At 55.1% G+C, this 13,929-nt stretch overlaps 1 protein-coding gene and 3 non-coding genes across 4 annotated transcripts in view; 3 read left to right on the plus strand and 1 right to left on the minus strand.

Annotated features, from left to right (window-relative positions):
- The window catches only part of LOC120385078 (zinc finger protein 850-like), a gene marked incomplete at its 5' end in the record, with an annotated part of 387,202 nt that overhangs the window by 63,164 nt on the left and 310,109 nt on the right, over positions 1–13,929 (plus strand). The window lies entirely within an intron of this gene.
- Positions 5,288–5,359, minus strand: TRNAK-UUU. The gene has a single exon. It is a non-coding gene; the product is annotated as a tRNA-Lys (tRNA).
- TRNAE-CUC lies at positions 11,606–11,677 on the plus strand. The gene has a single exon. It is a non-coding gene; the product is annotated as a tRNA-Glu (tRNA).
- TRNAA-UGC lies at positions 12,918–12,989 on the plus strand. Its single transcript has one exon. It is a non-coding gene; the product is annotated as a tRNA-Ala (tRNA).

The following is a 13,929-nucleotide window of genomic DNA, read 5'->3' on the forward strand; positions in this document are numbered from 1 at the left end:
AACACCCGCTGCAGGGACAGCGACACCCCGGACAGACCCGCCCCGGCCGGAATGAGTCCTTCCCCAGCCCCCAGCCCCGCTGTGCCCGCCCCCAAAGCCCCGCCCCTGCACCCCCTGGGCTGTGCCGCTCCCAAAGCCCCGCCCCTGCACCCCCGCTGTGCCCGCCCCCAAAGCCGTGCCCCTGCACCCCCTGCTGCCCTGCCCCTGCCCTGGGGAGCCTGGTTTAAACACCCGCTGCAGGGACAGCGACACCCTGACAGACCTGCCCCGGCCGGAATGAGTCCTTCCCAGCCCCCAGCCCCGCTGTGCCCCGCCCCCAAAGCCCCGCCCCCGCTGTGCCCCCCCCCAGCCCTGCCCTGGACCCCTGCTGCCTGCCCCCAAAGCCCCGCCCCTCGCTGTGCCTGCCCCAAAGCCCTGCCCCTGACCCCTGCTGTGCCTGGCCCCCAAAGCCCTGCCCCGCTGTGCCTGCCCCTGCCCCCCCTGCTGCCCCTGCCCCTGCCCCGGGGAGCCCGGCTCTAAACACCCGCTGCAGGGACAGCGACACCCTGACAGACCTGCCCCGGCCGGAATGAGTCCTTCCCCAGCCCCAGCCCCGCTGTGCCCGCCCCCAAAGCCCCGCCCTCGCTGTGCCTGCCCCAAAGCCCTGCCCCTGCACCCCGCTGTGCCCGCTCCCAAAGCCCTGCCCCCTGCACCCCCCGCGGTGCCCGCCCCAAAGCCCCGCCACTCGCTGTGCCCGCCCCCAAAGCCCCGCCCCTGCACCCCTCGCTGTGCCTGCCCCAAAGCCCCGCCCCCGCTGTGCCCGCCCCAAAGCCCCGCCCCTGCACCCCTGCTGCCCTGCCCCTGCCCCGGGGAGCCCGGCTCTAAACACCCGCTGCAGGGACAGCGACACCCCGGACAGACCTGCCCCGGCCTGCTCCTTCCCCAGCCCCCGCTGTGCCCGCCCCCAAAGCCCCGCCCACCGTTGTGCCTGCCCCTAAAGCCCTGCTCCGCCTTCCCCAAAGCCTTACCCCGCCCCATACACCCAAGCCCTGGCCCGCCCCCTCGGTCACTGCCCACCCCGTGTGGGGGCACCAGCACTGTGCCGGGCCGTGATGGGAAATTGTCCACGCTGGCCCAGGAGAGACGTGTGTGTCCCTGCTGCCTCCTGCTGGTGGGGCTGAGCCCCACTCTGTGTGTTTGGTGGCTTTGCAGGATTTTGTATCCTGCAGCAAGTCTCACACACACACACACACACACACACACAGGGACTCACACAATCCCAAGAACACTCACACACAACACACCCACAGGGACATGCTAGCCCAACCCCAAAGAGAGAAACAATCACACCCCCAGCCACACTCACAATCACTCCCCCCACACCACAATATTCACAATCGTGCTCAGAGACACAACTGCACACAGTTCACTCCCACTGCTCCAAATACAAGGACCTCCTGCCCCACACAGCATGTGCCGAGGCCTGTGGAACTCACTGCCACTGGACAGCTACCCATGAGAATGATCCCCTCGTGTTGGATCATCTGCTTGGCCCCCACTCCCTCTCGGGTGCACTGTGCGGCGTGGCTGGGGATTGTGCAATGGCCCAGCACCAGGCAACGCACAACGAACACCACAGGCCCTGCCCTTCCTCACCTGAGCTGCTCTCCAGGTGCATTGGAGCCCAGCACCGCACCTTGGCACTCCTGCCCCATAGGGGTGAGCTGCAGCCCCGCCACACTCCACAGAGGGGAGAAAGGTCAGGCCAGCCAGCCCTTGTAAGATGGGGAAATCACCACCGGGTCGACGGTATGGGGGCTGTGACAAACGGAGAAACTGTCGTGCCGGCAGAAGGCAGCAGAGCACACACACACACACACAATTGCAAACATACATGAACACATGCATGAATCCAGCCACACACACACAAACACCGCACAAATCCAGCCAACACCAACACAAGCCTGGGACCAGGGGAGCAGAGCAGGCTGGGGCTGGTCACCCACTTCCCGCAGGAATTAGCCAGCCCCCATGTCCCACGATGGCCTGGGGCCAGCCCCTTCTGCTTCCCCATGGAGGCCTGGGCCCCAGCTGCTCTGCTCCCCTGGCTCCCAAGCTTGGGAGAGGAACTGCCCCACAGCACTCTGCCGAAGTGGCGGATTTTCTTGGGAGTTTTCCAGTAGTGGACCAGGAGTGGGGCTCAGTGTCCCCAGGTGTTACCATGCAGTTTAACGAGGTGAAGGGCAGAGGGAGTTTGTTGTTACAGAGGATCGGAGAGGGACTTGGGACCCCGGCTGATGGCCTGGAGGATGGAGACCCCAGCGACTGGTGACCTGGTCATCCGGAGACCCAGCTCAGGAGTCACAGCCGGTTCTGGCCAGTGGGAATAAAATGGGCTGCAGAGAGAGGACCCCGGAGAGGAGAGGAGGCCCAGGAACCCTGTTTACCTGGAGAAAAGACAATGCACATAGGTGGAGCTTGGGGCCGGGCAGGGGCGGCTCTACCTATTTGGCCACCCCAAGCAGTCATGCGCGGGAGGTGCCCGAGACCTGGGAGCAGCGGACCTCCTGCAGGCATGACCGCGGAGGGTCCGCTGGTCGCGCGGCTCGGCTGGACCCCCCGCAGCTGCGGACGGTGCGCAGGTCGGGCGGCGCCGCTTCAGTTTCGGCTGGCATGCCTGCGGGAGGTCCAGCCGAGCCACGGGACCAGCGAATGTCCGCAGCTGCGGGAGGTCCACTGGAGCCGCGGGACGAGCGCCCCCTCCGCAGTCATGCCTGCAGCAGGTCCGGTCATCCCGGGGCTCCGGTGGACCTCCCGCAGGCATGACTGCGGCAGATCCGCCGCCCAGCCTGCCGCCCCGGGATAGGGCCGCCACGCGCTGCTTGGCGTGCTGGGGTCTGGAGCCGGCCCTGGGGCTGGGGATATCAGAGGCCCAGCTGGGAAGCAGCGGGGCTCGGGCTGGCGAGGAAGCCGGCAGAGCCCACCTGGCTGCAAGGGGACTGGGATGTGCTGTTATTGTGAGAGGCCAGGCCTGAGGCCCTGAGAGTTTCCTGTGCTGTGTTCAACTCTCAATAAACCCTCCTGTTTTATGCTGGCTGAGAGTCACTCCGGTTTAGCGAACAGGGGGCATCATCCCCTTCGGGGGTGAGGAGGCCCAGGGGGTCCAGAGCGCGTGGACTCCCTGAGGGGGCCCACGGCAAGAGACAGACGTGCTAAGGCTCAGAGAGGTGCGGCTCCAGGAGGTGGGGGGCCTGACCCCGAGAGAGTGGACTTCGTGAAGGGCTGTCGCACTGAAAGGGGCACCCCATGGACCGCACGGGGCCAAGAGTGGGCACGATCTGTGAGTCCGTGACAGGCAGTGACATCACAAAGGCCTTTTGCAGGACCTCAGACTATTGGTCAAAGGTGGTGGGGAGGTGGTGACCTCACAGAGAGATGCTGACATCAGCCAGGCAGGACAGGGGCGAGGGGCCAGGGAAACCTCAGAGACCCCTGTGGCTTTGCTTCAGCAAGTCTCCTTCTCCAGGTCTCTCTTTGAGGACTGAGAGAGTATTCGGGTTCACGGACGTGAGCGCCAGGAGGAACCTCTTTCGAGTTTTCTCCTTCCCTTTAATGATTTTACTAGAGACCCGCTGTCCCTGTTTAGAAGGTAAGAGCCTCCTCGAGGGAAGGGGTGTCCTGGGGGTGTCACAGTTCGGATGCCGGTGCCCCCCCCATGTAAGGAAGTTCCCACCACCTGCTCTGTGTTCGCAGGGCGGGAGAGAGCAGCATCCACGGCAGTGATTTGCTCCTGGCTGCCGGAGCAGAGCAGCAGGCTCAGCTGTCAGAACTTCCTGGAGCGATGAAAGGGGAGGGCCCCATGGCTCTGTAGCAGGAATGCAGGGCAGGCGAGTTCACAGAGGGCATTGTGGGATACTGGCACAGGCCAGTTATGGTGATATAATGAACAGCAGCATCTACACTGACACTCTGTCACTTCAAGTTTGCTGGAAAAAGCTCTAGACCTCTCATCGAAGTGGTTTTATTTTGTCAGCAAAACAGGGCAGTTTTGTCACCAGACGTGGCATTGCAGTGTGTGCACCAGCCACAAGCTGCCGACCGAGGGAGCGTTGTGTGTTTTTCACACACCTGAGCAATATAATTGGGCTCAAATAACTGTGTAGTGCAGACCTGCTCTCTCTCTCTCTCTCTCACACACACACACACACACACACACACACACACACACACACACACACACACACACACACACACACACACCCCTGCTGCTCTGCTTCGTGGGGCCCAGGGGGGGATGGCAGGGAGTCAGGTGTGAGCAGACACTTTACTTTAGTCACAGGCAGGCACCATGGCTTAGCTGGTTAAAGTACCTGTTTTGTAAACAGGAGATGCTGGGTTCAACTCCTAGTGGTGCCTTGTTGAGATGCTTTTAGAGCACCTGGTATTGGCTACTGTCAGAAGACAAAATACAGAGCTAGGTGGACCTTTGGTCCAGCCCAGTGTGGTTTTTCTTATGGTTTAAATTACACTCACTGGCACTGATAATAGAGTTACTCAAAGTTTGGGAGTTAAGAGCTGATAGGTCAGTGGTCCAAGCCCTCGTGGATGATCCTCCTCTGGGACAGGGGCAGGTCTGGGCTCTTGCACCAAATGCTCATTGTGGCTGCCAGAATCTGTGGGCAGCTCATTTAGTTTGCACCGAGGGTTGAGTCCTTGATTCACACAACAAGGATAACAACCCTTTGTTTCTCCTGCCCCTGTAACATGGAGACTGGGAATCCAACACCAGCCACCAGTGATCATTTCGGCAAGCAACCCAACCTATTTCCAACATACTGTGAAATCCACATGCAGACTCATACACGAAACCTTGCAAGAAAATCTTCCTGAGGGGTCTGAAGCACCTGCTGCTGGAGGGAAGGAGGGAGCTGTGGGTTGGGATTGAGGAGCAGCGTGAGGAGGGGGGCCTGTGGGTTGGGATTGAGGGGCACTGGGAATAGAGGGGACATGGGTTCGGGCTGAAGAGCGTCCTCATTTGGGGATCCAGCAGGACAGGGGAAGGCAGCAGGTGATTCTAATTCCTTAGGGATATTCTGTGTGTTTGCGTGTGCAGGGAAGGAACATGCTCTATGCCCAGAGGCCTTTATTCCTCCAGGCTGCAAGGTCAGAGGGGCTGTCAGGAAGTTGCCCCTTCAATCCCCCCCACACAAAGGCCCTTCTTAGGATTTGCAAAATCCTGAAGAGAAAGAGTAACACCCGAAGAAGATTCCAGAAAATCAGATTTTTACAAAAATAGTGAGAAGTTTATTACCTGACCAGGGACTTGAACCCTGGACCTCAGATTAAAAGTCTGATGCTCTACCAACTGAGCTAGCCAGGCTCACATAAAAAAACTTCAAGTTGGTGCAGAAGTGAAGCTAGTCAAGAAAAAATGAGTGGGAAACAATAGGGGAAACCTGCTGCTCTCTCTCTCTTCCCAGCCCTGGCCTGGCTGGGTATTAGTGCTGGTTAAAAAGACGGGAAAGTGTCGGTATCTACCAGCCATTCATAGCTGTACAAGACTCAGGCACAATACAGAGGTGCCCATCTGCAAGTGCCGAATGGTTGGATTGGCTAATGCAGCCTGTAGACGTCCAGGGCACTCTGGGATATAGAGCCAAGTGTCCATCACCATCATCATTTCAAAGGGATAATGATAATGGTAGCAAGGTTCACAACTGACTCAGCAGTTGCATACAAAGGTGCACGTTTGGCAGTTACGTTGGCTCAGGTTGGCCACCCCGGTCTAGATGTAGAAGTTACAACATTTAAACTGGAAAGAGGGGCCAATTTCCCCATCATTTCCCACCTTTACATCCAAACACGATGAAGGTAGCAGATAGAGCCAGAGCAGGTTGTCTATGGGACCAAGTATATGCAGAGTCTCCTCGACAGAGGTTTGTTCAACCTGTTCTTAAAAACCTCTGAGGAGAGAGACACCACAGACGCCTTTGGGAGCCTATTCCAGAGCTTAACTGCACTCAGAGTCTGACATTGGTGAAGTAGGAGGCTGAGGCCTGGTCTACACTAGGCGTTTAAATCGGTTTTAGGAGCGTAAAACCAATTTAACGCCACAACCGTCCACACTAGGAGGCACCTTATATCGATTTTAATGGCTCTTTAAATCGGTTTCTGTACTCCTGCCCGACGAGAGGAGTAGCGCTAATATCGGTATTAACATATCGGAATAGGGTTAGTGTGGCCGCAATCGACGGTATTGGCCTCCGGGCGGTATCCCACAGTGCACCACTGACCGCTCTGGACAGCATTCTCAACTCGGATGCACTGGCCAGGTAGACAGGAAAAGCCCGCGAACTTTTGAAATTCATTTCCTGCTTCCCAGCGTGGAGAGCTCATCAGCACAGTTAACAATGCAGTCTCCTGAGAATCGAAAAAGAGCCCCAGCATGGACCGCTCGGGAGGTACTGGATCTGATCGCTATATGGGGAGAGGATTCAGTGCTAACAGAACTGCGTTCCAAAAGACGAAATGAAAAAGTATTTGAAAGAATTTCTAAGGCTATGACGGATAAAGGCCACAGCAGGGACTCAGTGCAGTGCAGAGTGAAAGTTAAGGAGCTCAGACAAGCCTACCAGAAAACCACAGACGCAAACGGAAGGTCCGGGCAGGTCGATAAACATGCCGCTTCTATGCTGAGCTGCATGCAATTTTAGGGGCTGCGCCACAAGTACCCCACCCTGACCGTGGATTCCGAGGTGGGGTTGTAATCTCTGCCATGTCTGAGGATTATGCAGACGGGGAAGATGAAGAGGAAGAAGAAGAGGAAGACCTAGCAGAGAGCACACAGCACTCCGTGACCCCAGCAGCCAGGAGCTTTTATCACCCTGACGGAATTACTCCTGCTCCCAGCCCTCACAAGCAACTATTCCAGAGAATGACGCCATGGAAGGGAGCTCTGGTGAGTGTACCTTTGCAAATAGCAAACAGTGTTTTTTAAGCAAGCCTTTTTTAATGATTGATTTGCCCTGAGGACTTGGGATGCATTCGCAGACAGTATAGTTACTTAGAAAAGTTTGTTAACATGTCCGGGGATTGAGAGGAAATCCTCCAGGGACATCTCGATGAAGCGCTCCTGTAGGTACTCCAGAAGCCTTTGCAGAAGGTTTCTGGGCAAGGCATCCTTGTTCCGCCCACCATGGTAGGACACTTTACCATGCCATGCATGTAGCAAGTAATCAGGATCATTGCGTGGCAAAGCATCGCAGTGTATGGTCCCGGGACTGCTGGCATTCAAGAAGCATCCGCTCTTATCTTGTTCTGTTATCCTCAGCAAAGTGATATCGTTCAGGATAACCTGGTTAAAAATCAGGAATTTAAGTAAGGAGGGTGGCCATTTCTCTACTGGGTTCGTGGAATGCAGCAGCTTAAAAAAAACACTTTCCTGCACGTAGCGAAGCGGGGGGAGGAGGAAATGCCAATGATCTTTTCTGTTTGGTCACCAGCGAGGCGATCTTCCCAAGCTACCGGACAAGCAGTGGGTGGGGGGGAGGGGGAAGGTTGTTGATTAGCAGGGAGCTAGCGTGGTATTAGCCATGCGTTGGGGGGGAGGGGTAAATCACTGAGACAGTGGCTTACCATGGCCGCATGCAAGCTGAATTCTGATGCCTGGACCTGATGTGTCTGTGAGATCTGTAACCCCAGAGCTGCAAGCAGTCACTATTAAGATGAAAATGCGACCTTGTAGGGAAATCACATGTGCTAGGTGAATAGTGATGTTCACTGTGAAACAGTATAACCATTGTTCTGTAAAATGTATCTTTCTAAATATTTATCTCCTCATGCAGCTGCAAATTTTTCAACCATCCCTCCTCCATCCCAAAGTCTAGCACAGATAAGGCGGATGAATAAGAAGACGCGAGATGAGATGTTCTCGGATATTATGGAAGTTACACGCAATGAAAGAGCTCATCTGAATGAGTGGAAGGACGTGGTTTCAAATTACAGGAAAGAGGCCAGTGAACGTGAGGACAGGAGGGACAACCGAGATGAGAGGTGGCGGCAGGAAGACCGGCAGGAAAATCAGCGGTTGCGGCAGGAAGATCCGCGTGGCGGATGCAACTCTGGGGCTGCTGCGTGATCAAACTGACATGCTCCGGCGTCTTGTGGAGCTTCAGGAACGGCTGCAGGATCACAGAGTGCCGCTGCAGCCCCTGTATAACCACCCTCCCCTCACCATGTTCCTTAGCCTCCTCACCCAGACGTGTAAGAACGCGTGGGGAGGCCTGCACCCGCCCACTCCACCCCGTGGACAGCCCAACCAGAAGGATGTCGTTACTCTGAATTTTTTTAATGGCCTTCTCCATCCCTCCTTTCCTCCTCCCAAAGCACACCCTTACTTCTCTCCCTTTTTATAATGAATTAATAAAGAATTCATGCTTTTAAATGAGAGTGACTTTATTTGCATAAGTAAGCTGTACTCGAAGGAGGGGAGTTGCTTACAGGGACTGAGTCAATCAAGGGGTTGGGTGTTCATCAACAAACACAGCAGTCACACTGTACCCTGGCCATTGATGAAGCTCATTTTCAAAGCTTCTCTGATGCGCACCGCCTCCTGGTGTGCTCTTCTAATCTCCCTGGTGTCTGGCTGCGTAATCAGCGGCCAGGTGATTTGCCTCAGCCTCCCACCCCGCCATAAAGGTCTCCCTTACACTCACAGAGATTGTGGAGAATACAGCAAGCAGCAATAACATAGGGGACATTGGTTTGGCTGAGGTCTGAGCGAGTCAGTAATGTGCGCCAGCGAGCCTTTAAACGGCCAAATGCACATTCCACCACCATTCTGCACTTGCTCAGCCTGTAATTGAACAGATCCTGACCACTGTCCAGGCTGCCTGTGTATGGCTTCATGAGCCATGGCATCAAGGGGTAGGCTGGGTCCCCCAGGATAACGACAGGCATTTCAACATCCCCAACTGTTATTTTCTGGTCTGGGAAGTAATTCCCTTGCTGCAGCCGTTTAAACAGAGTAGTGCTTCTGAATACGCGAGCGTCATGAACCCTCCCTGGCCATCCCACGTGGATGTTTGTGAAACGTCCCTTGTGATCCACCAGTGCTTGCAGCACCATTGAAAAGTACCTTCCGGTTTACGTACTGGGTACCCTGGTGCTGCGGTGCCAAGATAGGGATATGGGTTCCATCTATCGCCCCCCCACAGTTAGGGAATCCCATTGCAGCAAAGCCATCCACTATGGCCTGCACGTTTCCCAGAGTCACAACCTTCGTAGCAGCAGCTTAGTGATTGCTTTGGCTAATTGCATCACAGCAGCCCCCACAGTAGATTTTCCAACTCCAAATTGATTCCCGACTGACCGGTAGCTGTCTGGCGTTGCAAGCTTCCACAGGGCTATCGCCACTCGCTTCTCAACTGTGAGGGCTGCTCTCATCTTGGTATTATGGCATTTCAGGGCAGGGGCAAGCAAGTCACAAAGTTCCATGAAAGTGCCCTTACGCATGCGAAAGTTTCGCAGCCACTGGGAATCGTCCCACACCTGCAACACAATGCGTCCCACCAGTCAGTGCTTGTTTCGGCCCAAAATCGGCGCTTCAATGGATAGAATCTGCCCCATTACCATCAGGATCTCCAAAGCGCCGGGCCCGCGGTTTGAGAGAATTCTGTGTCTACGCCTCATCACTGTCATCGCCGCGCTGCCGTATCCGCCTCTTACTCGCCTCGGTTCGAAGGTCCTGGTTCAGCATATACTGCACGAGAGTGCGCGAGGTGTTTAAAACATTCACGATTGCGGTATGGAGCTGAGCAGGGTCCATGCTTGCTGTGCTATGGCGTCTGCACGGTTCACCAAGCAAAAAGGCGCGAAACGGTTGTCTGCCGCTTTCAGGAGGGAGGGAGGGAGGGTGAGGCTGTACCCAGAACCACCCGCGAAATGATTTTTGCCCCATCAGGCACTGGGATCTCAACCCGAAATGCCAAGGGGCGGGGAGGCTGCGGGAACTATGGGATAGCTACGGATAGCTACCCACAGTGCAACGCTCCAGAAATCGACGCTAGCCTCGACCATGGACGACAACACCGATTTAATGTGTTTAGTGTGGTCGCACGCACTCGATTTTATAAAATCTGTTTTACAAAACCGGTTTATGCAAATTCGAATAGTCCCGTAGTGTAGACGTACCTCAGAGTTAGAAAGCTGTTCCCAGCATCTAACGTAAATCTCCCTGGCTGCAGATTAAGCCCATTACTTCTTGTCCTACCGTCAGTGGACATGGAGACCAATTGATCATCATCCTATTTATAAAGACCAAACTTTTCTCTCTGCAGTCATCTGTTAAATGGTTATTATCCCTCTTCTTGCCTGGGGTAGAATGGAAGAGGAGGAAATTCTATTTGTTCTCTCTTCATGTTTTACTGAAGCTCAGAGAGGAAGGAACCTGATCTGCCTTAGATTGTAGAGCGGACAGAGAATTTATTTCATTTTGGGCTGTGACTATAAGCATAAGAGTGACACCTAAGAGCTGTTGCTGCTGCCCAATATGGGGCTTAAACTCATGCTGGCAGGATTAAGAGTCTCATGCTCTATCAACTGGGCTGGCTGGATTTGAAGTCAGTCAAGTGCCCAGTCGCAGTGTAGAAGGAGCCCTGAGGGCATTTATTTGCGGAGCTGAGGTTCCTGTCTGACATTTGCCTTCTTTCCTGGTTCATTATGGCTCCAGCGAGCAAACCGGAGCTGTCACAAGGCTGGTTAGATGCTGCTCTCAGCCCAGAGAGCTGGGGTTGATTTAACATGCTGTCACCATCAGCTGGTCAGAGTAACCAGCGGGGAGGGTGGCATTTAGGATTCTCCCACCAGTGGGAGGTGCTGTTGGACTCATCTAGTGGGGAGAGTCTGAAAGCTTCTCAGCTCCCAGAGAGGGGGTAGACAAGCCAGTTCCCCACACACACATTTTCACAGGGAATCAGGTCCCTGAGGAAAACTCAAAAGAAGCCTGACCCAGGAGTGTCAGAGAAGGGAATCACTGTTTGCCTTAAGAGGTAGGTGAGGGAAACCTGCAGGTCCTTAGCTCCTCCAGCGCCTGATAGAACCATTTGTGGGGAAGATCTGGGGAAGCTGAGGAGGACAAGGAGACGGGAAAAGGGCTTGCAGCTGTTGTGCAATCACCATGCTCCCAGCAGAAGGGTCCAGGGTCTCAGCACTCAGAACTCACAAGATGGCAAAGCTCAGAGGCCCGTTACATGGAATCAGAATGTGATCAGCTCACACCCAGGGGGAGCAACACCCCTCCCTTGGTCTCTATGCCAGAGCTCCTATCAAATCAGTGTCCTTCCTGCAAGAGCGGGCTGCTGAGAGGGTTGTGATGGGGTAAATGAAGACAGAGGAGGATTGTTCCTCATGGGGTTTTTTTGTGTGGCTCTGTGATCCTGCTGGAGGAAGCATGATTTGAGTTTGTTTCAGTGGCTTGGGTTGGGCTCAGGTTGTGACCCTGAGTACAGGGATTCCTGCACTTTCTGCTCCCAGCCCCTCAGGGAATGGACAATGGAGCAGTTTCAGAAAGTGGATAGAAAGTAGCCTAAGAAAGTGTAGCATAAGAGAGAAAAAAAATAACATCAGCTCCCTGGTGGTCTAGTGGTTAGGATTTGGCACTCTCACTGCCAAGGCCTGGGTTCAATTCCCAGTCAGGGAAAAGTGACTTTAAACCAGAAATGCTTCAGTTATTCTTCACTTGCAATGTAAACGAATCCATGGTATTTTCCTGATGCCCCCATCTTCCCACTGTCTCCATGGCAGGGCTGACTTCAGGCACCACAGCAGCAAGCAGGTGCCTGGGGCGACCAAAGGAAAGGGGAGGCTTCAGCAGCAGTTTGGCCCTCTTGGAGGGAAGGACTTGCTGCTGATTGCAGCTTTTTTTTTTTCCCCTCTGCTTGGGGCGGCAAAAACGCTGGATCTGGCCCTGCTCCAGGGAAGACAATTTGTTAAATCCCAGATGCGTGCAGTTCTATCAGGTCTCAGCCTGAGTCCTTAGGTCTTAATCCTGAGGATATTGTCCCACCATGGGGCCATTTCCCGCCTCTCTTTCCTAGGGAAGCACAATTTTCCTTGCACAGACACAGGAACAGCAAGATCTTTCTCTGTCCCTTGTGCAAAGCAGGGGGCCAAATTCCATGGAAACAATGGACAAGCAGGGGGCCCTGGGCACATCCAGCCCTGGCTGTGAGATGTTCCCTCCCCTCTTTCTTTATGCCCCTGTTGTTATTTCATGGATTGTCTGGGATGGGGGAAAAGCTGAGTTCACTCCAGGTGGAGGAAAAAGGACCCTGAAAATCTCAGGACCCAACCCCTGCTACCAGGATCACCGAGGTGCTGGGGATTTGAGTAGGAAAGGGACTGTGTGAATTGTCAAGGTGGGGAATGAATAACAATCTACCACAAGATCCACCTCATTAACCACTGACACAGGCTAATCCTGCTGTCGATAGAAGGGAAACTGGGAATGATTCTTTGCTGTTCAGCCATGGAAACAGTGACCCAATTGCACCGCAGTGAATGTGCTGGGGAAAGCTGGACTTCACAGGCAGGTGGAAACATCTGAGCTCCCCACCCCGATTCTGCCGCCAGGGTAGGTGTTCAGCTGCTCACAGCGACCCCCACCATGACCTTGCAGCACGGGGTGGCAGCACCCCCCACCCAATGCCGGGGAGAGGGCTGAGCGTATCTCTGCACCCTGAGTCCAGGGCACAAACTCTCTCTGCCCCACACATAGAATCTGGCCCTGCTGCAAAGTGACCCCTATGAACAATTAACCTCCAGGAGAGCAGGACTGGCCCTCAGAGAGGGGAATGGGCTTCTCATGAGGCTTATAGGTCACTGGATGCAGTGGAAACAGGAGGGCTCTGAGTGTAACCCATAGCCCACCTAAACCATCTGGGGATGTAGCTCAGTGGTAGAGCACATGCTTTGCATGTATGAGGCCCTGGGTTCAATCCCCAGCATCTCCAAGTTCATTTTTTCACCCTGGTGCTTTGCTCATGCCCAGAGGGGATGTGGCCCAGCAGTCTCCCTGCACCAGTTTCAATCCTGCTCAGTGAGGGGCAAGTGCCAATTGCATGGAAGGTCTGGGGGGTGGTTTCTGCTCCTAAGTCACCTTGGTACATTTAAGATTCCCACCTGCTGTGCTGCTTGGGACAAGGGTAGATGAGAAGGGCGAATCCTCCAACACTGGAGGGAAAGGTCCCATCTGCACAGACTGAGAGGCAAGGAAACAGAGGGGCAGTCAGTGCTCAGAGAGGAGAGAGGTCAGTGATTTACACCCACCAGGGGACACTGTCTTTTTGAGGCGAGTGCAGTTTGCTTGGGATGATGCTGATGATGGATAGAAAAAAGGCTGGAGTCAATGACTGATGAGACCACAGAAGGGGAAGGGGAATGGCAGCCCCACAGAAGGTCCTGGGTGCTCAGATGCCCCAGTTATTGCACCCTGGCCTGTCACAGAGAGAGAAAAGACCCAGCGGGACCCAGCCCCCCTACAGTGATCCCATGGACAAGAACCTGGCTGGGAGTGGGGTGAAGTTCCCTCTGGGCAAAGGGGAGCTGAAATCCCTCAGTGTCCTGGAATTTAAGCAATGGAAGCTTCAAACCCTGCACGGGTGGGGGCTGAGGTGCGTCAGCAGAAGGTTGGGCTGACAGGGGCGGCAGGTTTGTACAATTTTTGGTGGTGCCCAGAATGGGACCAAGTCCTGCCCCACCCCCCACACACACGTGCCTAAGGCTCTGGGAGGGAGTTTGGGTGTGGGAGGGAGAGGGGCTGGGCTCTGGGAGAGTTTGGGTGCAGGGTCTGGGCTCAGTCAGGGGGTTGTGCTGCAGGAGGGTGTGCAGGGGGCAAGCTCTGGAGGGAGTTTGGGTGCAGGTGTGGGGTCTGCGTTGGGGTTGGGGGTGCAG

Source organism: Mauremys reevesii, linkage group 17, assembly GCF_016161935.1.
Source record: "Mauremys reevesii isolate NIE-2019 linkage group 17, ASM1616193v1, whole genome shotgun sequence".
In the NCBI taxonomy this organism is placed as follows: Eukaryota; Metazoa; Chordata; order Testudines; family Geoemydidae; genus Mauremys; species Mauremys reevesii.